The following is a 23,791-nucleotide window of genomic DNA, read 5'->3' as shown; positions in this document are numbered from 1 at the left end:
GGAGGGTCCTGAAAATCAAAAGTCAAACCTGTCTGGTGCTTGCCTTTCCCCTTCGGAGGGTTTCTCCAAAACAATCGAAACTTTCTGCCCCTGTTTCAATCAAAGAAAAATCTTGTCAGTTTAAAATGTGGTGGTTAGTTTGTGGCATTCTTGATGAAAGTGGCCTCCCCGCTGTCGTGCTTTGTTTTGACTGACTTCCCCTGAACTGGACAAGAACTGCTTGACTTCCCGGCTGACTTTCAAACCCCCATGACTTTGGATGACCCGAGTGTTCTATACCCAAACTATTGTGTTACATATCTGACCCATCTGTTTGAACCTCTTCATTTCCCACGACATTACCAAACCATTTCGCCGATGGAACTTCTACTGACCTTTTATCCCACTTCACATCATACTATCTTTAGCAATGCCTTGAACGCCCCGTGCCTTGTGCAACTTTGGAAGTTGGTAGTAAGCTTTGAGATTCCTTCTTATTTGCTTAAAAAAATTAACATTGGGAACATCTTAGAGAAATAAACCCAAAAGAGATGAAATGCAATGACTTTCAAAGCTAAGGATAAGAAAAATCCAAAACTGGAAGACTATCTGAAGGGAAAAAACAAAAGAGACTTATCTGAATGGAGCAGCTGATACCAATGATCATGACATGCATTTCGGATTAATCGGCCCAAGTTGTCCAACCAATAAACTTTCAGTTGCCATACTTTGTTGCCCCGGAGTTTCCATAACCTGACTTCTTCGCCAAAACCTTGACCTTGTTCAGCCCGCGGTGCCCTGAAGAGTTTTCACCAACAAGCCTCTCTCATTTGTTCATCTCTCAACTCACTTTCGCCTTACGGTGCCCGTGAGGGTTTCACCAATAAGACTCTCTCATTTTTTATTTCTTTTAGCTCTTGTCGCCTTACGGTGCCTGTGAGGGTTTTCACCAATAAGACTCTCTCATTTTTCATTTTCTTGCTTGGACCAGAGTGTTGCCCCTAATATGAATTACCTCTCCTTGCTTGACTTGGCATTTCTCGAAGGCTGATCGGAATGTCTTTCTTTGGACCATAATGTGGGCTTTTGGATAGGCTTAGAAAGAAATGGTATCAAAAGGCTCAAAACAATTCAAATGGGTTCAATATTACAATTTTCGGAATCAGATTTCTTACAACAACCACAACTTCTGCCCTAGTTTCTTTGCTTAGGGACTTTTGGATTTTTGTTTTGATGGGACCGAACCGTGAGGCTGCCTACGTATCCTTAAAAGGAATCAGGTATAGTTCATGTAATAGAAACTGCTTTGCTGTTGTGATTTTCTCTTTCTTTTCTTTCTCTTTTTGCTTTCTTTTTCTCTTCTTGTTGTTTTGTTATCTTCTTTTCTTCTTGTTTTTCTCTTCTCTCTTTTCTTTTTTTTTCTTTTTTCTTTTTTTCTTTTTCTTTATCTTTTCATTTTTTTCATTTCTCTCTTTTCCTTTATTTATTTTTCACGCTTGCGTTTCTGATCTTTGCTACTGATTCCAAAAGAGAGGTATGAAAGGAAATAAACCAGGCTCAAAGGGATAACAAAGGATAAAGTGTTTAGATAGCAGAACAAAATGCATTCGTCATTCAAATCTTCAAAACATGCCAAGTACAAACAAACACAATTTAACCAAAGGGAATCATATATAATATCTCTTGACTGCATCTGAATTGATAGTCATTTCTACACACTGGCCTTCTATATCTGTTAAATACAGAGCACCATTGGACAACACTCTCGTTACGATGAACGGTCCCTGCAATTTGGGGCGAACTTGCCTTTTGCCTCAGCCTGATGTGGAAGGATACGTTTCAACACTTGCTGATCCACTTCAAACTTCAGTGGACACACCTTCTTGTTATATGCTCTTACCATCCTTTGTTGATACAACTGACCATGATACACCTCTACCAATCTTTTTTCATCGATCAAACTCAATTGTTCCATGTGGGTTTTGACCTATTCATCATTGTCAATTCCGGCCTCAGCGACAATCCGAAGGGACGGGATTTCAACTTCCACGGGTATTACTGCTTCAGTGCCATACACCAGCGAATAAGACGTCTCCCCTACTGAGGTACGAACAACAGTGCGATAACCCAGCAATGCAAAAGGAAACTTTTCATGCCACTGTCTAGAACCCTCCACCATTTTCCGAAGTATCTTATTTATATTCTTGTTGGCTGCCTCGACTGCTCCATTCGCCTTGGGGCGATATGGGGTGGAATTGCGATGCGTAATCTTAAATTGTTGACATACCTCTTTCATCAAATGACTATTGAGATTAGCACCATTATCTGTGATGATTACCTTTGGGGTCCCGAACCGGCAAATGACATTTGAATGCACAAAATCGACCACTGCTTTCTTGGTCACGGACTTGAAAGTTTTAACTTCAACCCACTTGGTGAAATAATTAATCGCCACCAGAATGAACATATGCTCATTGGATGTTGTTGGTTCAATTGGTCCAATAACATCCATACCCCAAGCAACAAAGGGCCATGGTGCAGACATTGTATGTAATTTAGATGCCGGATAATGGATCAAGTCTTTGTGTATTTGGCATTGATGACACTGGCGCACAAAACTGATACAATCTCGCTCCATAGTGATCCAATAATAACCTGCTCGGAGAATCTTCTTTGCCAGAACGTACCCACTCAAATACGGCCCACAGACTCCTGAATGTACTTCGGTCATGATAGTCGGGGCCTGTCTAGCATTTATGCATCTTAACAATCCCAAATCTGAGGTTCTTTTGTACAACACTCCTCCACTGAAGAAAAATCCATTTGCCAAATGACGAATTGTTCTCTTTTGATCACCTGTGGCTTGTACTGGATACACCCTCATCCTGATATATTCCTTGATATCATGAAACCAAGGCTCACCATCAAGTTCTTCTTCCACCACATTACAGCAAGCATGCTGATCATGGACCTGAATATGCAACGGGTCAACATAAGCCTTATTCAGATGATGTACATTAACGCCAAGGTAGCCAAAGCATCAGCAACTTCGTTATGGATCCTTGGAATATGCCTGAACTCTACTGATCGAAACTGTTGACAAATATCATGCGAACATTACTGGTACGGTATGAGTTTCAAATTTCGTGTTTCCCATTCCCCTTGAATCTGGTGCAACAGAAGGTCCGAGTCTCCCAAGACTTCCTGGACACACATGTCTGCAGCTAACCTCAAGCCCAAAATGCATGCCTTTTACTCAGCCATATTATTAGTACAGTAGAAACGAAGCTAAGCCGTAATAGGGTAGTGATGCCCCGTTTCAGAAATAAGTACAACCCCTATCCCGACGCCTTTCATGTTAGCAGCTCCATCGAAGAAATGTTTCCAACCTAGCTCTCCAACTTGTTCCAACTCATCAATGTGCATTACCTCTTCATCCGGGAAGTAAGTCTTCAAAGGCTCATATTCTTCATCCACTAGGTTCTCAGCCAAATGGTCGGCTAATGCCTGGGCTTTCATCGTAGTCCGGGTCACATAGACGATGTCAAATTTCGTGAGCAAAATCTGCCACTTTGCGAGCCTCCCTGTGGGCATAGGCTTCTGAAAAATATACTTTAATGGATCCAAACAAGAGATGAGGTAAGTAGTGTAATATGACAAATAGTGCTTCAACTTCTGTGCTACCCAAGTTAGGGCGCAACATGTCCTCTCAAGGTGAGTGTACTTAACCTCATAAGATGTGAACTTCTTGCTGAGATAATAAATGGCCTGATCCTTCCTGCCGGTGATGTCATGCTGACCCAACACACAACCAAATGAATTGTCCAGGACCGTTAAATACAGAATCAAAGGTCTTCTTGGTTCTGGTGGCACCACCACGGATGGGTTTGACAAGTACCCCTTTATTTTATCAAATGCTTCTTGACACTCATTTGTCCACTTGAGCGCAACATCTTTCTTCAACAGTTTGAAGATAGACTCACAAGTTGTCTTAAGCTGAGCAATAAACCTGCTGATATAATTCAACCTCCCTAATAGACTCATCACTTCAGTCTTGTTCCTTGGAGGTGGCAATTCTTGGATAGCTTTAATCTTTGACGGGTCCAATTCAATACCTCGGCGGCTGACTATGAATCCCAACAATTTTCCAGATGGCACACCGAATGCGTATTTTGCAGGATTGAGCTTAAGATTGTACATGCGAAGCCTTTGGAAAAACTTTCTCAAATCCCTGACATGGTCAGACTGCTTTCTAGACTTTATGATCACGTCATCCACATAAACCTCAATCTCTTTGTGTATCATGTCGTGGAATATGGTTGTCATTGCCCTTATGTAAGTTGCCCCAACATTTTTCAAACCGAATGGCATGACCCGATAGCAGTACGTACCTCATAGTGTAATAAATGTCGTCTTTTCTGCATCTTCCTCATCCATTAAGATCTAATGATAACCCGCATAGCAATCCACAAAAGACCCAAGCTGATGTTTGGCACAATTGTCAATCAGAATATGGATATTTGGTAGTCAGAAGTTGTCCTTGGGACTCGCCTTGTTGAGATCACGATAATCAACACACACCCTGGTCTTGCCATCCTTCTTTGGCACACGTACTACGTTATCTAACCAAGTGGGATACCGAGTGACCCGAATGACCTTTGCATCAAACTGCTTGGTGACCTATTCTTTAATCTTCACACTCATATCAATTTTAAATTTCCCTAGCTTCTGCTTGACAGGAGGGAATGCCGGGTCAGTGGGCAATTTGTGAACCACCATGTCGGTGCTTAAACCCGGCATGTCATCATATGACCATGCAAAGACGTCTTTGTACTCAAGTAATGCTTTAATTATCTCTTCCCTAAGTTGAGGTTCAAGATGGACACTTATCTTAGTCTCTCTGATATTATCTAGGTCCCCTAAATTGATTGCTTCTGTATCAATCAGGTTAGGCTTGGGTTTTTCTTCAAAATGGCTTAGTTCTTTACTAATCTCTTCAAAGGCCTCATCGTATTTCGATTCATCATCACACTCTATTTCTTGAATTACTATTTCAGAATTAGATTGGCTTTTAAGACTGGGTCGAAGATTCCTCATGCATGTCATGTTATTGAAACCAGCATAAAAAGAACTGTACAAGGAAGAAAAGAAAACAAAAATAAAACTATCAGGAATGAGGAAAAAGGGAAGTTGCATTTCATTACAATTAAAAGATAACAAGGTTTATACATCCAAACGGACAGAACATAGAATCTGAATTACAACCCTAGAATAATCCAGATAAACTGAAAGAAAATCAAAGCAAACTACCAAAACTCCTTCCTGGTAGGGAGATGGGTAGCTTCCCAATTGTTAATTTTTGCACTAGGCCCAACATGTTGTACATCCGCCTTGCTAGAACCCTCTCTAGTTTCCACTATGTTCACCTCGTCGAATAACTTCTCAAACCTTTCAAGAAACGCCTTATCAGGACCAACCACAGAACTGGGAACTGTTGTTACTGGGTGTTTCTTGGTGCCAGGCCTGACAAATGATCTGGAGAGCTATGGGATGGGCTTTGAGAGGACCCCAGGCCCTCTATTTCAACTTTCTAGCTCTTTTCATGTCCGCAACCGTGGGATTGAACCCCGAACCAAATGTATCCAAGTTTTTGGGGAGAGACACCGGTTGTGCGATACCTTGCAGAGATGCACCCAAACCCTTGCCCGGTACAAAACCATTTTTCAACATTTCAATGGCTACTATGACTGATGTAGCAGCTACCCTCGGAGTTGGAACGCACTTTCCTTCTGGAATTTTCTCTACCGATACCATGTCAAAAACCTGATAAACCCATGGCCCCTTGTCGTCTTCAAATGCTATGAACGGAACAATGGCATCACTGAGAACACACAAATTGTCTTCGCCGTGCATAACAATTTCCTGTCTATCCCATTCAAATTTGACCATTTGATGCAGAGTAGACGGGACCGTTTTGGCAGCATGAATCCAGGATCGACCTAACAGTAGATTGTAAGAAATAGCCACATCGAGCACCTGGAACTCCATGGTAAATTCAACTGGCCCTACTGTAAGCTCAAGCACTATGTACCCGACTGAATCTTTGCCTCCGCCATCAACTCCCCGAACGCAGATATTGTTCTTGTGAATTCTCTCATCCTCCACTTTCAACTTGTTTAAGGTGGAGAGATGGCAAATGTTGGTGCTAGAACCATTGTCGATCAACACGCGAGTAACCACGGAATCTTCGCACTTTACCGTAAGATAAAGAGCCCTATTGTGCTCAATGCCCTCTACGGGCAACTCATCATCAGAAAAAATGATTCGGTTTACCTCAAATATCTTGTTAGCTATCTTTTCCAATTGGTTTACTAAGATTTTGTCAGAAACGTGGGCCTCATTCAGGATTTTCATCAAAGTCCGACGGTGCTCGTATGAATGAATCAATAATGACAATAGTGAAATCTAAGCAGGTGTCTTCCTCAACTGCTCCACAATGGAATAATCCTGCACTTTCATCCTTCTCAAAAATTCCTCTACTTCTTCCTCGATCACAGCTTTCTTCACCAGCACTGGGTTATCTTTGGAAATCTTAGCCTTTCTCAACTTTCGGGGGCAAAGCATCTCCCCAATCGAGTCAAACCATGGGTCTCACAAACTTCTTCTTTAACCTCTTTCCCCTTGTAAGTCATTGTTACTCATTCATATTCCATGGGACAGCCTTGTAAGTCATTATTACTCGTTCATAAGTCATTGTTACCCAATTGTCTCAACCTGTGGAACAAACTGGTATAGGATTCTCCCAATGGAGTGAAGGTTTTCTTCTTTTGCAACATCTCGTTCTTAAATGCTTGGTTGGGCCGAAAACCTGATCCAGGAGGGTTTCAGTAGGCTCTTGGGGTAGATAGGTATTTTGTGGAGCTAGGTATGTATTTTGTGGGACTGGAGCACGCCATTGTGCGTGGGCCAGAGGTTGGTTGTATGTTTGGGCATGGTGGATAGAAAATGGGGGTCTGGTGGTAGGTAGTAGTGTTAGGGTGGATTATACAGGGTATGGGGGTAGGTTTGGTGGTGGGGACGAGGCTGATGGTAGTGGTGAGGTGAACCCCTGGGTCCGAACCAAGCTCCTGAATCGATCGTTGCTACATCATTTTTCTTCTTCTTTTCAATTACCCCCTTGTTCCGCTTTGAATGGCCTGGGTGGTTGCCTTAATAGCCGAATAGATCATGATTTTGTTTGTCTTGAGCCCCTCTTCTACCATACCGCCCATATTTACCAAAGGACTTGCCTATAGTTGATACCAGATGACCGTAATAAGTAGGTTTTAAGGCCTGTAGAAAATAATCCACCATTTCACTTTCTTTCATTGAGGGTCAACCCTTGCTGCCTGTTCTCTCCACCTAAAACCATACTCCCTGAAACTCTCATTGTGATTTTTCTCAAGTTTCGTCAAAGACAGACGATCCGGAATAATCTCAAGATAGTACTGGAAGTGGCAAGCAAATTCCTAGGCTAGATCATCCCATGTGTACCATCTTCCGTGATCTTGTCGAGTGTACTACTCCAGCGCCGAACCACTCAGACTTTGACTGAAATATGCTAATAGCAACTCATCTTTCCCACCAGATCCCCTCATTTTGCTACAGAAACCTCTCAAATGCGCCACTAGATCACCGTGCCCATCATACAAATAAAACTTGGGAATCTTAAACCCTGCCGGCAATTGCACATCTGGAAATAGACATAGATCTTTGTAAGCCACATTTATTTGACCTCCCAACCCCCGCATGTCCCTGAATGACTGTTCTAGGATTTTAACTTTCCTGAACATCTCCTCCTATTCGGGATTTTTAGATGGTTTTTCGGTTTCCGCAGGGAGGTCAAAATGAGGAGTGTAGGAATAGGGTTCGGGAACCTTGAAAGTGGGCTCTGGGGGGGTAATACTGGTTGTCGTGAGTCTGGAACAGAGGCTCACTGGAGGATCGGTGTAATGCAGCAGGTGGGGGTGCCACAAAAATAGAAGTGACTGGTGGAGGAAAGTACGGGACTTGTTTGGGTGGTGGAGCTTTTGATGTATGGGAAGTGGTGTCGTGGCATTGTTGGTAGAGGGGAAAGGCCGGAGATGAGTTCACAGTGGGAGGTTCCTGGGGCTAAGCCAATGGTGGGATAAAAGTAGGGTTGGCGGGGTAAACTGGCGGTGGGTGCCCTTTTGCCCATGTTTGGTACATTTCAGCCATCTGCTGCTTCAGCTTATACAACTCATCTTTTAGTTTAACCTCCGATTCTTCCACATCTTTTGACGGATCGACAATGCTGGCCTCAAGTTCTTGGCTGGCCATGTTCAGCTTGTTTTTGGACCGGGTGTTGTAGGAGTGAGTTGCCAGAATGCTAATCAAACTAACCACCTGCCTGAACTGGAATTTCATCAATAACAAACTTGTTAGCGATTAGGGCTTTAACAGATAAGCAACCGCACATTTGAGGAGTGAATGCATCTAAGCAGTTAACCGTTTCTATTATGCATTTGATCGGCTGCTTGCATCATCTCGGCTTTTCCTTATTTTTATTTGCAACTTCTTCTCCTTTCTTTTCACTCATGCCTTCTTATGCTTGATTTCTCTTTGTTTTTATCCTCTCTTTTCTCTCTCTTGTTTTGCCATTGTTTCCTCCCCATGGTTTCTTATTTTTCTCTCTTTTCTTTTCTTGTTTTTTTTTCTTTGTCTTTCCTCTCTCTCTTTTTTTTCTCTTTTGGTTATGGTCGAATCCTATGGAGATTGCCTACGTATCATGACCCCGCATAAATCAGACCGAACGTAGTTCTAGAGAAATAAATGTAAAAGTAAATGATAAACACATTTTGGGATTTTCAAATTTTTCCATAATATAAAACAGTTTTGATTACAACGACTCGTCCTAAAAACTAACATACTCAATAAGGGAAATTAACAGACCCTACCTCAAAACAAGACCAACAGACTCTGACAGAAAGGTGAAAACAACAGACTCGAAAACCAACTAATAGACTCCAATAAAATAAAATATAGACTCGCAAACACACTAACAGACTCCAATGAAAATCATAAATACATTAATGCCTCAAATGCTCCTGGGGGCCGCGGGACATCATTCGGTCTCGCCACGGGCGTATGTGCAAGATCCCTTTGAAGCCTCTCCAAATCACTCATTATCTGTCGGACAAACGTCATCACTGCCGCGAAGAAAATGATGCGAGTCATATCCTCGCATGCTTGGCATTTCACAACAATGTAGTCGGCAATGGCTCTGACCCTCTCTCGGATTCTACCCTTTTCCTGAAGCAAATGTCCGACCTGTTGATTCCGGGCTTCTAACACATGAGAATCATGGAGATGTTGATTTTGCAACTGTTGCATTTCTACCTCCATCCGAGCCATCAAATCATAACAGTGTTCCCTATCAACTTTAAAGTCCTTGGCCTGCTTGGCTGCCTCATTCTCGAGAGTAATTACTTTTCTTTTCAGGCTGGTGATTGTCCCTTCATACTTTCTTTCCATTTGATGCACAAACTGTGCCCGCTCTTCTGCCTTCTTTGCCCATTGTGCCCGGACTTTTCCCAGACTGGCCTCAGACTTTTCCAGGTCATCTTGACACTCAAGGGCTTTCTTTTTCAGACTGCTTAAGCCTTTCATCCGCTCAACTCTTTCTGGGTTTCTAGCAGCTATTTTCATCTTTCGGATTTGAGCTTTGAGGGCTTCATTTTACTGAGTTAGTTTTTTTTTTCCCTCATCTGCAGCGGCTTGCCAACCATTTTCAAACTCAAGGTCCATGACTTGCCTTTCCAGCCTGCTTATGGTGGCTCGGTACTCATTTTCTTTGGTCAACCAGTCCCATTGCACCTGTGCTTCGTCGGTAAATTGTTGGACATGGGATTTCTTTGTGGGCCTTTCGGGATCATGATGAACTCGGGATCTTTTACCATACCAAACAGTGTAACTAGGCTCCACCTCGCCTCTGGATAAATCTCGTACTTGAGTTCTAGGCTCTAAGAATCTGCACTGATGCCAAATCTGACGCACTCTTTCTTCTGGAAAAGCTGTTTTTGGTTCCAACTCAATAACATGCCGACTCAAATCCTCATCGTGTGGGATGGTCTAGTATTGGCCTAACTGACGTAGAACTCGGTACGAGGCATAAGGCTGGATACTCCGAAGACCCATTAACAACAGAAAGCATACCTCAGCCGACATATAAATTACCTCACTGACCGAGAGCCACCCAAATATCCATTCGATCTTATTTGCAGTCAAAGATCTCAAATGACCATGCCATGCTTCCGTACCATCCGGGAACTCATAACCCTCTACCCGCTTTTCATGTTTTTCAATGCACTCGAGGCTAGTCATACCACAATTCAAGTATCCAGGACGGTGGCAAAGGTGTTCCTCTATCCATAATTGTAACAGCATATTGCAACCTTCAAAGAACTTTCCCCCTTCTCGACAAAGGGTCAGAACTCAGTAAATTTCTGCCAAAATCATCGGCACTATGGTCCCATTTGCCTTTTTATCATAAAGTCGGCTATCCCCACGAGTCCCAACTCTATGTTCCCGTCTTTTCTAGGGTAAATCAAAGTACCCAGGAATGCCATTATAAAAGCTAATCCTCTTCGAGCTTCCCACTTGTCTTGGTTTCCGTGTGAGTAAGACCGGTATCTGGCATCTCGAAGCCACGGGGATTCCCGTAACATCGGTACAAAAAGTAGAAGGTACAGAATCCTTTGGCCAAATTTTTGTCTAGGATGTCCCGACTGATGCTTAACAAGTCCAAAAATTTGTGAGGGGTTACTGTTCTCGGTGCTATCGGGTATTGATTTCTAAGATTCCCCTCGAAACCAACGTAGTCTGCTATCTCTTCCAGTGTAGGAGTTATCTCGAAATCAGCAAAATGGAATATATTATGTGGGTCCCAAAATGGTATCAATGCCTCAATTATGTCCTTTCTCGGCTTAACCTTCAAGGGCCCGACAAGACCACCCAACGCTTTTGTCACAACTTTTCTGCTATTGTCCCCCAAATCATGCCACCACATATGTAGCTCCAACAGGATCTCTTCACAGACTGAGAAAGGTTCATTTTGAATTGTGCTCATCCTGCACATTTATTAAGGTGATTTTAATAAAAAGAAAATTATGACTCATTTTGACTCAGGAAAAATGACCATTGTTTTCAAAATTTCCACAAAAATATTCGGCTTTACCAATACGGCCTTTCAGCACTCCGAAAATGAAGATTTTAAGGCTGTGTTCGCTAACCGACAAAAACCTTGAAAAATGACCAAAGGTAGGTATTCTTGCAAAAAGGGCCTTTCGGCGCCCTTTTGGGGACATTCGGCTATTTTAGCCAAGAATGGCATCACCTTACTTATTTGCAATAAAAATAAAAATTTTTGTTCTTTTTGGGTTATTTTTGCAAAAAGAAAGTTGGACCCGATGGGGGTTGCCTATGTATCTCACACCCTGTGAGAATCAAACTGGCGTAGTTCGGGCAAATAAAATAAAACCAACTATTTTCAAAACAAAACCTTTTCTTTTTCATTTCATTTTTCTCAAAAAAATCGGCAGAGTTTCAGTACCATTTGTACATTGGTTTTCCCAAAACAGGTGATTTAACTCACTTAACCCTCACATTGCTATTTTCTTTTTTCCCACTTTCTCCCATTATTCAAATGCCGGTCAGCATGCAAATCCAAATCAAATAAATGCACAAGTAGCAAGTAAGATACATCAGGATAGTCTTTTCGTTTTTGGTACACCTGTCCTAGACAGATCCAACCCCTATGTTGAGTCTCCAAAGTCAGATGCACATGATGCAGATAAGCGTTCTTACTAGGGATCCGGTATGAGGCTTTGCTATACTAGATTTAAAACCTGGGTTTATTGTTCTAGACCTGGCTTACCCGAGCGGACAACTCAAGCTGGGGGGCAGCGTACCGGGACTACAGAAGCTTCGCCGACTTTGCAATTTGTCCGAACCTCGTTCTAAAATTGGGATATGACTATAAGAGAAGAGAAGTCACATGAAGTGCGCACTCCTCCATGATTTAGAAGACTCAGAGAGAAGAAGGGTTTCGTAGCATTTTATATATAGTTCACAGAATATCAAAGCGGTAAAAGCAACACTTAGCACATTAGGTCCAAACATGTAACAAAATTAGATAATTAATAAAGCCAACTATAACAATTCATCTAAGCTCGAATTTTGAACCCTGAACCAAAGATTCTGGGTTCGATCCCCAGCAGAGTCGCCAGAGTTGTCATACCTCCTTTTTACCTGCACCCCCGGAAGGGGAATACAAGGGAGTTTTTCCAACTTAAAGTGACAATCAAAACGGGATTTATTTATTTATTTAAAGATTTAGAGTCGCCACTTGGGATAATTTATGGTGTCCTAAGTCACCGGTTTAAATCCCGAACCGAGGATAGATTGACTCTGTATTATAGTCCGCGAACACAGAAATCCGGGTAAGGAATTTTGTTAACCCGGGAGAAGGTGTTAGGCATTCCCGAGTTCCGTGGTTCTAGCACGGTCGCTCAATTGTTATTATTGGCCTAATTATCTGATTTTAAAACACTTTTAAACCTATATGCCTTTTAACTTTTGAAAACCGCTTTTATTTATTTTAAAGAAGATTTCACCGTCATCTAAAACACGTCTTTGGACCACGCCACATGAAATGTACCCGTAGTCCAAGACACATTTTTGTTCAACGTTATTAAAGTTTGGATTTGGGTCACATGAAATGCACACCCGAGTTTAGGAAGGTAAATTATTAAAATAACACGCCTAAAGCAACTGCGCGTTTTTAACTTTACGAGAGACATGGAAAATTCGCTAAATGGCGCGCCTCGAGTCCGATAATGAAAAGTGCTAATTTATTAACTAGAAGACCAAGTGAATTTGCATCCTTTATTTTAACCTAATGTTCACTAAACTTAATGCTTAACGGGTGGGCAATTAGTTGACCGCTTGATTGTTTAGTGATACTTAAGCCAGCAACAGGCTTGTAGCCTCAAACAGGCTAGGCACGGTTAGATAAACAATACGTGAGAGGTCTAGGAATATGCCAAGAGAGATGGTAACGTAGCAGAACAGGTCCAAGAGGCCCATTTCGATGTACTGCCTATTGTATGCCTATATTAAACCCCAAATTGACAACATGGAATGTATGGCATCAGCCAAAACGTCTAAGACTATCACGATTTAAACAACCTGCTACAGTTAAACAAGATACTAAACTGAATTTGGAATTCTCAATTAAAAGCACCAAAACCTCACACCAACCACATACTATGGGAGTGCATAACTAGAACAAACCAAATTATGCTGGTTCAATAACCAACCTCAAACTGGTTTTAAAAGAGCAAATTCGCAGAAGAGAAGAAACAACCTTACCATTTATATAGTTTTCTAAAGGATAGAATGATTCAGACTACTAGCGTATTCAATAATAGCTAAACCCATTAACATGCTCAACAGTAGCTCATCATGAGTACACATCCAACAATCCCTCGAGAAAGCAAACCCCAATAGTTATAACCAACAGTAGCTAACTATTAACATATGAACAAGCTAGTACGAATCACATGCTTGAGCCTGAACTTCTGTTACAGTGATCTCATGACGCACATATGTCCAAATAACCATTTCGATAACTTTGCACCCTATATGATCAGAACTTCAATTCATTTGAATCCCAACCTCATACTCAAACCCCCTCAGAATCAATCCAACGAGCAAATATAGATTCACTTTATCAGACTTTAGCAACATGAGGAAGGGTTAGACTAACATGAATAATATAGGATTTATATACATAATTATACAAAAATGGAAGAAATAGAAGAAATAAACTTGAGATTCAACTTGTATCCAAAGTATTTCACATTCAAGGTACAGATTCGCATTTCACATGTTGTTATGGTTCCAAGAGATACCTGTAAATGGACAAAGAAAAATAGGTGAAGAGCAGTAAGTTGCACCAGAGATATCAAATAGGAAACAGCACCATAGAATCAGCTAAACCCAGATTTGAACAGTCAAAATAGTGAAATCAGCTTCAGGCATTCAATAGAACAGTAAACCCAACCACAAGCTTGGACCAGAATTTTCCAAAAACCCAATTCTAGTCCATTTCCAACCTCAGATGAATCAAAGTTGTTTGGAAAGTGAAAGATTCAAAAATCACTGAAAAGGAGTTCAATGAAGCAGTAAAAAATCAATCGTTTGTATTTTCTGGATTTTTATCTCTGAACCTTTTTTTCTTGAAATGCAAGAAAGCATGCCTTTATAGGCAAGGCAGTAGAGCAGCCTTTAGGAATTAGTTTTTACCCCTTACTCCCTTTCTAATTTTGTTTTTTAACTCAGAAATCCCTAGCTAATTTTCCTTTTTGCTTAACTACCCTTAATGAATTTATCAAATTATCAAAACAGCCCCCTACCCTAGCTTCTAGGAAGCTTCCTAGTTAGTTAATAACAGATTCTTCTACCTAATCACCCCAAATTACCCCTGAAACCCTGGTTATTTACCTAAGTAGCCCAAACGGGCATAGGTCAAATTGACCTTGGGCTGAATTCACTAAAAACCCAACCCAAACCAAGATTCTAAAATCTAAAGGCATGACCCCAGGACCAAATCAAAACCAAATTTACTGAAGAAAACAAAAACCAGAAGCAATTTGAACAACTTTAAAAATTCAATTAATGGACTAGGATTAAAGAAGTTAACAAATAGAAACTAACCTAAATAATCAGACTAGATGACCTAAGAGGTTTAAACTAACATGCATATCAAAACAAACCTTAAGAAGCTAAAATAAGAAAACAGATAAAGGCCAGAAAAGAATCAGAAGATAGGACGACAAATGTGAAAAGAAAACTGACTTAAAAAAAGAAGGAAGTACCCTGAAACTTCCAGGTAATCAGAGAGACGGAACGGGTCTTCAAACCTTCCAAGTTCTGGCCGATTTTGAAGTTAATCGTGTGTTCTTAACAAGAACACACGAATAAAATCAATTTAGACCAGAAAAACACAACGAAACTCGATTTAGGATTCTTTTGAATTTTTAGGGTTCGTCTTCAAATCCAAATTCGAGAGGTTATGGGAAGATTTGAGGGTAATTTGTCTGTGATTTAGGAAGAAGGGGTCACGGGGCTCATGGGGTGCAATTTTTGGTGGTAAACGGAGGTAGCGCCGCCACCCTAGAGCGGTGGGGTTTGGGGGCGGCTACTAGGGTTTTGCTTTTGGTCTCTGAGAGATGAAGGGTTGAGAGAGGCGAGACCGAGGGGGTGCAGGGCATTTGGACAGTTTTATAGGTATAACCCAATCAGTTCCGGACCTCAGATTAAATGAAATCAACGGCCCAGATCGAAGGGTTATTAAACGGGGTCGTTTGGATAAATGGGGGGAAACCGGATCGGGTCAAGGGCGGAATGTGCTGGTTTTGGACAGGTATAGGAGAATTGAATTGGGCTTGTGGTATTTAAGATTAAGAAGGCCCAAAATCTGAATTTTCCACTTCCTTTCCCTTTTCTAATTATTTCAAAATTCTTTTTCTTTTTCTTTTTCTCAAAATTAAAATAAAACCTAAACTAAATCCTAAATCAAATTAATCCTACCACATTGAACTAATTGACTCCAACTAATAATTACCACAATTAATTAAAAACCAAATTAAAGGAAAAACTACCAAAATTCAAAATTAAAATTAAAAAGTGCAAAATAAACTATTTGACTTTTCCATTTCTTAAAACAACTAATTTGCTAATTAATCTGAAAAATGTAAAATTAAATCCTAAATGCAAATGCAACATATTTTTTTTTTGTATTTTTCATTAATTAAACAAAATTAACATGCGCAGACAAGTGCAAGAAATTAACGAAAAAAATGCTACAAAAATCTACGAAATTACAAATAATGAAAAAAAATTGTTTTGTTTTGAATTTGTGGGAGTAATTCATATAGGGAAAAAATCACGTGCTCACACCTGCAACACATACCAGATGAAAAATCTGAAACTTCTTAAGTCCAATTCACCCCGTAGTCTATCCAAAACTCATCCGAGCCCTCGGGGCTCCAAACCAAACATACACGCAAGTCTAAAAATATCATACGGAGTTGCTCATGCGATCAAATCATCAAAATAACATCAACAACTACTAATTTAACTTCAAATTCATGAAATTACCCAAGAACATTGAAATTTCCATTTTCTCAACTATAGGTCCGATTTATACCAAACCAATTCCGATTCTTACCAAATTTCATAAATTCAACTTATTATTATTTTAAATCTGTACTGGGCTCCGGAACCAAAATACGGGCCCGATACCATCAAGAACATGCATCATTTCATTTCAAAAAATCTTTATATTTTCCAGCAAATAATTTTCTTTAAAAATTATTTTCTCTGGTTTAGGACCTCGAAATTCGATTCCGGGCATACGCCCAAGTCCCATATTTTACTACGGACCCTACGGGACCGACCGATCATGGGTCCGGGTCTGTTTACCAAGAAAGTTGACCAAAGTCAACTTTAACTAATTTTAAAGGCCAAATTCATTATTGTTTTCTAAAATTTCACATAAAAGATTTCCGGAAACGCGTCTGGAATGCGCACGCAAATTGAGGTGAGACAAAAGGAGGTTTTAAGGCCTCAGAACACAGTTTTGACTTCTAAAACAAGAGATGACCTTTAGGGTCATCACAATTTACTTGACACGTGTCAATACACTAAAAACTTAAAATAAAAAAGGTATTTTTTACATCCTCCCCCCAAAATGCTTGTCAGTACCTTCCCGTAACAGCTTGTTTGGATGGTTGTTACCTATTGTATCGTATCGTATTGTTACTTTAAATACAATGTTTGTTTTGATTGTTGCTTAAATTTTATTGTATCATATCGTTAAATTCGTCGTTACGTAACGATGAAATGTGTCATTTTATGTAACGACCGATTTGGTGTGGTCACGTCATTTTCTTGGGTTTTTCTCTCAATCTCACCCTTCATTAGTATTAAATAATTTTATTTTATCATTTACCCTACCTTTTTAGGTACTGTATCATAATTTTTCTTTATAATATTGCAAGTTTATTCATCATATTATTGGTGCATGATACCATGAAACGACGATAAAATGACACAATCCATCCAAATATTGTATTCATCAAACGATACAGTACAATACAATACGATACGATACGTAACAATCATCCAAACAAGCTGTAAACCTCTGCCCCAAACCCAATTAGCGCTTCCTCACTTTCTCTCTTGCCTGTCATTCCCATATTCTTCAATTAACAAAATGAAATCAAATTATGAAGGAGAAGAAGAATTCCATGGTTATTTTCACTTCTAATTTATTTCATCGGAGAAAAGAAAATTCCCATCAATATATAAAAAGCTTCTGATTTCATGAATATTCGACCATCTCCTAAAATCTATAACCGAAGAAGACCCATAAAGATTTCGAATCGGAGCTCCGACCACTTTGTCCTTCCTTAACAGCTGGTTTCTTTGAAAAACAAAATTTCAAATTTCTACTAGACCATATTTTTTTTATTGAAGCTTCCTAAGCTTTTTTTTAACCGATATGGTGGAGATTGTGGCAATCAAAGTGGTGGTGGGTGTGATTTAATCGCTGAATATATAGAGCGTAACTTTTGTTTTGGTTGAAGAAAATTTTTGATGGATTTGGTGGAGATGGAGGCGGTGAAGTGGTGGAGGACGGACATGTTATTAAGGAAGAAGAGAAGAACAAGAAAACAAAAATGATGAGGAATAGTGAAACAAAATAGAATGAAAAGTAAAACAAATTACTTTTAATAAAAAACTAGTATTAGTACTCGCGCGATGCACAGTCACAAATCATATCGGATTGTGATTTGAATTGTTTGAATTATGTATAAATAACTTTAAAATATAAACCTTCCAGATTAAATTTATAGATAATAATTAGATATTAATTAAGAAGCAAGACATAAAACCATTTCGCAAATCTCATATTGGATAACCTATTTTCTTTTTCTATATTTCTATAATCCAATAGGTTAATTTTAGTACTTGAATTTCATTTTGTTATCAATATTAAAAATTACTAACTATGTCATGTGGTGATTTGTCTCGTTTAAACATATTAAATTATATTATTTTAATAAAATTCTCAATATTAATATTTTTTTTGTCTAAAGCTTAAATAAGTCTTATTCTTTTAAATTTTACACAATTTTTTTTGTTCTTTGCTTATAATTATTAAATTATTTATTATTTAATATTATTATACTTTCATGCGAGTTTTTTGGCTTACTAATTGGCTTAATATTTTGCTTATTATCTTTTTAATAATTATCGATAAATATTATTTTTTTTATTCTTGAAATTTAATATATTTTACGCTTTTATCCTCTTACTCGAAACTATTTTACTATTTAAATCTATAAATAATATTTTGGAATATTATTCAATTATTTAATTTATTTTATTTTAAATTAATTTAATATATTCTCACATTATATCTAATTATTTTCTTTATACAGTCTCTTCCCTACTAAGAAATTTTTAATTAATATTTTACCTGTAATCAAAATAATATCATATTTGACTTTAAGTTGTAACTTTGATTAGTATAAAATATTAATATATAAGTTCCTTGATTATTATATTCCAAATCTATTAAGTTTTTTATATTTATTTTTTGTATTACATGCAATAAAAAATCTCTTTTAGTTTCAAGATACAAAATTTGACTTTTAATTTTAGTTAATAAAATTACTTATATTAGATATTTATTTTATATTTTTTAAATTTTAATTCTTATCTAGTAAGACTTTAATTTTTGGTGGTCATATCCATGGTTTGAGCATTCTCGTCATAAATTTAAGAACTTTCTAATATTAAGCAAAATAGTCTTTTCTTTTCATTTCTAATATTTAATTTTTAATTATTTTTTTACTTTTGCTATTATGTTATCAAATATATGGTATTATTAAAGTTTCATATGGCTTTTAATTAATTTGCCACTTTATTTAGTATTATTATCCATTACTATCCTTTAATATAATACAGATAAATTTAGAAATTTTTTAATCTTAAAATAAATATCTATTTATTTTAAAAATATTGCTTGAATTCTTAAGTTTTTTAAATTTATCAATAGTATTTTTAAATATTTTATTTCACTTTATTTTATTTTCTAAACTAATTCTTAGCATAAATATTCTCACGCTATTTTTAATATTTTTAAGTTCTTATTTTATCTGTTAGACATAAGTTGTGTGGTATTATCCACAATATCATCTTTCTTATCATAATAGATAAATAACAACTTTCTCATCTCAAATTTAAATAAGTTTTATCATTTTTGTTTATGATGAAAGTTTTGATTAATTTCTCTTTATTTATTCCTTATTTTTGCTATTCTATTATTCAATACATAATATTATTACATTGTTATGTGTGACGACCCAAAGGGGTCATCACCTATTTTTTTACCATTTTGTACTTCCAAGGCCTTGAAAATCCTCATTTTTAGTCGCCTCAATTTGCGTGCGCAGTCCGGGCGTGTAGCCGGAAAGCTTAAATATGAAATTCTGTGAAAAATGCTAAAATTTAATATTAAAATGAGTAAATTTGACTCCGGTCAACATTTTGGATAAACGGATCCGGACCCGTGATTTGACGGTCTCGGAGGGTCCGTAGGAAAATATGGGACTTGGGCGTATGCCCGGAATCGAATTCTGAGGTCCCAAGCCCGAGAAATGAATTTTTGAGTAAAATTATTTTTCTGAAATTTATAAAGAAAATTGAAATGAAAATTGGTTAGAACGTGTTGGTATCGGGCCCGTATTTTGGTTCCGGCACCCGGTACAGGTCTTATATATGGTTTAAGATATTTCTGTGAAGTTTGGGTTAAATTGGACGTCGTTTGACGTGTTTCGGACTTAAAACTCTAAATTTGAAAGTTTATGAAGTTTGAAGAAAAACTAGTGATTTTGAGGCTTGATTCGTTGTTTTTGATGTTATTTTGGCGATTTAATCTCACGGTTAAGTTTGTAGGATGTTGTTGAGTTAGTGCATGTGATTGGTTAGGAGCCCTGAGGGCTCGGGAGTGTTTCGGAGGTGTTTCAGAGTGGTTTCGGACTTGGAAAGATTGCAGGTTTTTGGCTTCAGCAGTTGCAGGCCATTTCTTCTTCGCGTTCGCGACGCATCATCCGCGTTCGCGAAGCTCTGAATTTTCCTTTCATCGCGTTCGCATTCCTGCCTCGCGTTCACGTAGAGTCATTTGACTCTGAGGACTCAGCTTCCTTTTTCCTCTTCGTGTTCGCATATACACCCTCGTGAATGCGTAGTTTTGCAGATCCCTTTCATCGCGTTCGCGTGAAGGTCCACGCGTTCGCGTAGACCAATTCCTGGACCCCCAGCCTTTTATCTTCGCGTTCGCACTCTTCATATCGCGAACGCGATGGTCTGCTAAGTTTACCCTTCGCGAACGCGACTTTCCTTCCGTGAACGCGAAGGGCAATTTTGCCCAATTATAATTTTTAATTCCAGAGCAGTGTAGTTGCGAGATTTTCATAAAAACACACGAACTCTTTCTTCTCCAAGGTCCTTAGGCGTCCATTGAAGCTCTCTTTCATCAACACTTCTTGGGTTAGTAAATTTCAACTCGTTTTCTTCATTTTCCATCAATATCTATTGAATTCCTACGCCTAAAACATGTAATTTAGGGTAGAAATTGGGGGAATTGGGTAGAGTTAGGGCTTTTTACTTTTTCTTGATTTAGACCTCGTTTGGGGTCGAATTTGAAAATAAATTATATATTCGGGCTCGTGGGTGAATGGGGGATATGAATTTGGTCCGAACCTCGTGTTTTGACCAAGCGGGCCCGGGGTCGATTTTTGGGTTTTTGGGAAGAAAGCTTGGAAATCTATAATTAGGCATTGGGTTTGATTTGTTTAGCATATATTGATATTATGAAGTCATTATTGTATAGACTTGATTGAGTTGGAGCCGAATTCGAGAGGGAAGGCAGTTGTTGTGGATTGATTTGGCCGTGGAAGTTGAGGTAAGTGTTTGGTCTGACCTTAGCTTGAGGGAATAGGAGTTGAGTCTTATTTGCTACTTGCTAATTGTCGAGTACGATGTATAGGCATGGTGACGAGTATCTATACATTGGTGTCTAGCATGATTGTGAGTCCTTATATTGCAAATATCCTGGTTTTGTTATAACTTCCATACTTAATTGATAATTTCTATATGTGGTAAAGAGTATGTGAAAGGAAATTGTGATCTTTGAACTTCGTGGAGCGTTGGCTCGAGTTGAAATACAAATTGTGAAGGTATATGAGATAATTAAATCTTTGGAGCATTGGCTCAAGTGATAATGTGAACTATGAGATGAAAGTGAAAGAAAGAGAAAGAGTTATTGGTTTATTCCCCTGCCAGGACGTTTCGTTGTTTTGTTGATTTTCTCCCTTGCTGGGATATGGAAACTCATTGATATTGTTCCCTTGCCGGGATTTAACTGTTTAATTGCATTCCCTTGCCGGGATTTCTATCATTATTTGTTTACTTCCTTGCCCTTAATTGTGATTGTTGTTTGGGTAAGAAAGAGTGATAAATCACGAAGGGTGATGTCGTGCATTGTTTGATATTGTGAGGAAAGACTGTAAATCACGAAGGGTGATGTCGTGCACTGCTTGATATTGTGAGAAAAGAGTGTAAAGCACGAAGGGTGATGTCGTGTCGTACGATGTACCATTCCGTACTGATATTCATTGATTATACTGTGAGGAAAGAGAGTAAAAGCACGAAGGGTGATGTCGTGTATATGATTATTGATACGATTGATTTGGTGAGGACGAGAGTAAAGCACGAAGGGTGATGCCGTGCAAGTTTGTGATTTCTGATTCTTATTGATATTCTGGCCTTGTTGTTTCTTTCTTTATCTGAGATTACTTATTTGAAACTGTTATCTCCCCACAGCATGTTCCCCTTCCTTTATTAATTGGTTACTTCCTGTATTTATTTTTTGTTGTGTATATATATATATATATATATATATATATATATATGTACTTCTTTTCCGCTGTATATATATTTGAACTACACAAGTTTATTTGGTAGTTTGGTCCTAGCCTCGTCACTACTTCGTCGAGGTTAGGCTGGGCACTTACCAGCACATGGGGTAGGTTGTGCTGATACTACACTCTGTGCTATTTTGCACAGATCCAGGTTTTGGATAGTAGCAGCAGTAGCGTGGGAGCAGGCCTTCAGTCCAGCGAGACACCGAGGTAGCCTTGCAGGCGTCCGCAGGCCCGGCGTCTCCCCTATCTTTTACCTTAGACTGTTATCTCATTGTATTCGAGACAAACAGATATATTTCTTTCAGACAGCGTATTTAGTATTCTTAAATGTCCGTGAGTATTGTGACACCAGTCTTGGGTAGAGGCTTATGTTGAATTCTTCCGCATTTTTATTCAGCTTTTCGTTAATTTAAGACTTCCGCTTAGTTGCTTTTATTTTAATGCTGATAATTATTAAAAAGGATTATGTTGTTAATGATAAAGTAAGTAATGTTTGGCTTGCCTAGCTCCCAATAGTAGGCACCGTCACGACTCCCGGGGATGGAAAATCCAGGTCGTGACAAGTTGGTATCAGAGCTCTAGGTTACATAGGTCTCACAACTCACGGACAAACTTAGTAGAGTCTGAGGGATCGGTACGGAGACGTCTGTATTTATCCCCCAAAGGCTATGGAGTTAGGAAAACTTCACATTTGTTCTTTCTTGTCGTGCGGTTTTGTTTCTCAAATACTGATTCAATTTCTACTCTGTTCTTTCGCAGATGGCGAGAACACTCGCTTCCTCATCTACCGTTCAGCAGCCCGAGCCCCCAGCAACAGCTCCCATCAGGGGCAGAGGGCGAGGCCGTGCTAGAGGCCGAGGTAAGGGCAGAGCTCAGCCCCGAGCAGCAGCACCAGTGGCGGAGCCTCAGGTTGATTTTGAGGAGGAGGTTCCAGCCCCAGCAGTTTCGGTGGGCCCAGCTTAGGTCCTAGAGGGGTTCATTGCCACCCCAGTTCTTCAGGATGCTCTGGTCCGATTGGTAGGCCTCATGGAGAGTGTCACCAGAGCGGGTTTGCTTCTAGTAGCACCAGCCACTTCTCAGGCTGAAGGAGGGACTCAAACTCCTGCTACACGCACTTCAGAGCAGGTAGCTCCCCAGGTTCAGGTTCCAGTGGTTCAGCCAGCTGTGGCAGTTCAGCCGGGTATAGTGGTTGTCACACCTCCTTTTTACCCGCGCCCGCAGGGTGTAAAGTATAAGGGAGTTTTTCCAAATAAAGGACAATCGAAACGGGATTTCTTATGAAAGATTCAGAGTCGCCACTTGGGAGATTTATGGCGTCCCAAGTCACCGGTTGAATCCCAAATCGAGGAAAAGAATGACTCTGTTTAACAGTCCGCGAACTAGAAATCCGAGTAAGGAATTCTGTTAACCCGGGAGAAGGTGTTAGGCATTCCCGAGTTTCGTGGTTCTAGCACGGTCGCTCAACTGTTATATTCGGCTTAATTATCTGGTTTTTATACATGTTTTAACCTATGTGCATTATAACTTTTAAACGCTTTTATTATTATTTTTAAAGAGAATTGCAACGTCGTTAAAATACATCTCGAACCACGTCACATAAATGCACCCGCGGTCTTTGACATATTTCAACTTCGTTGGGATTTGAATTTGGGTCACATAAATGTGCACCCGAGTTTTAGGAAGGTAAAATT

Source organism: Nicotiana tabacum, chromosome 5, assembly GCF_000715075.1.
Source record: "Nicotiana tabacum cultivar K326 chromosome 5, ASM71507v2, whole genome shotgun sequence".
NCBI lineage: Eukaryota > Viridiplantae > Streptophyta > Magnoliopsida > Solanales > Solanaceae > Nicotiana > Nicotiana tabacum.
This window is presented reverse-complemented; position numbering follows the sequence as displayed.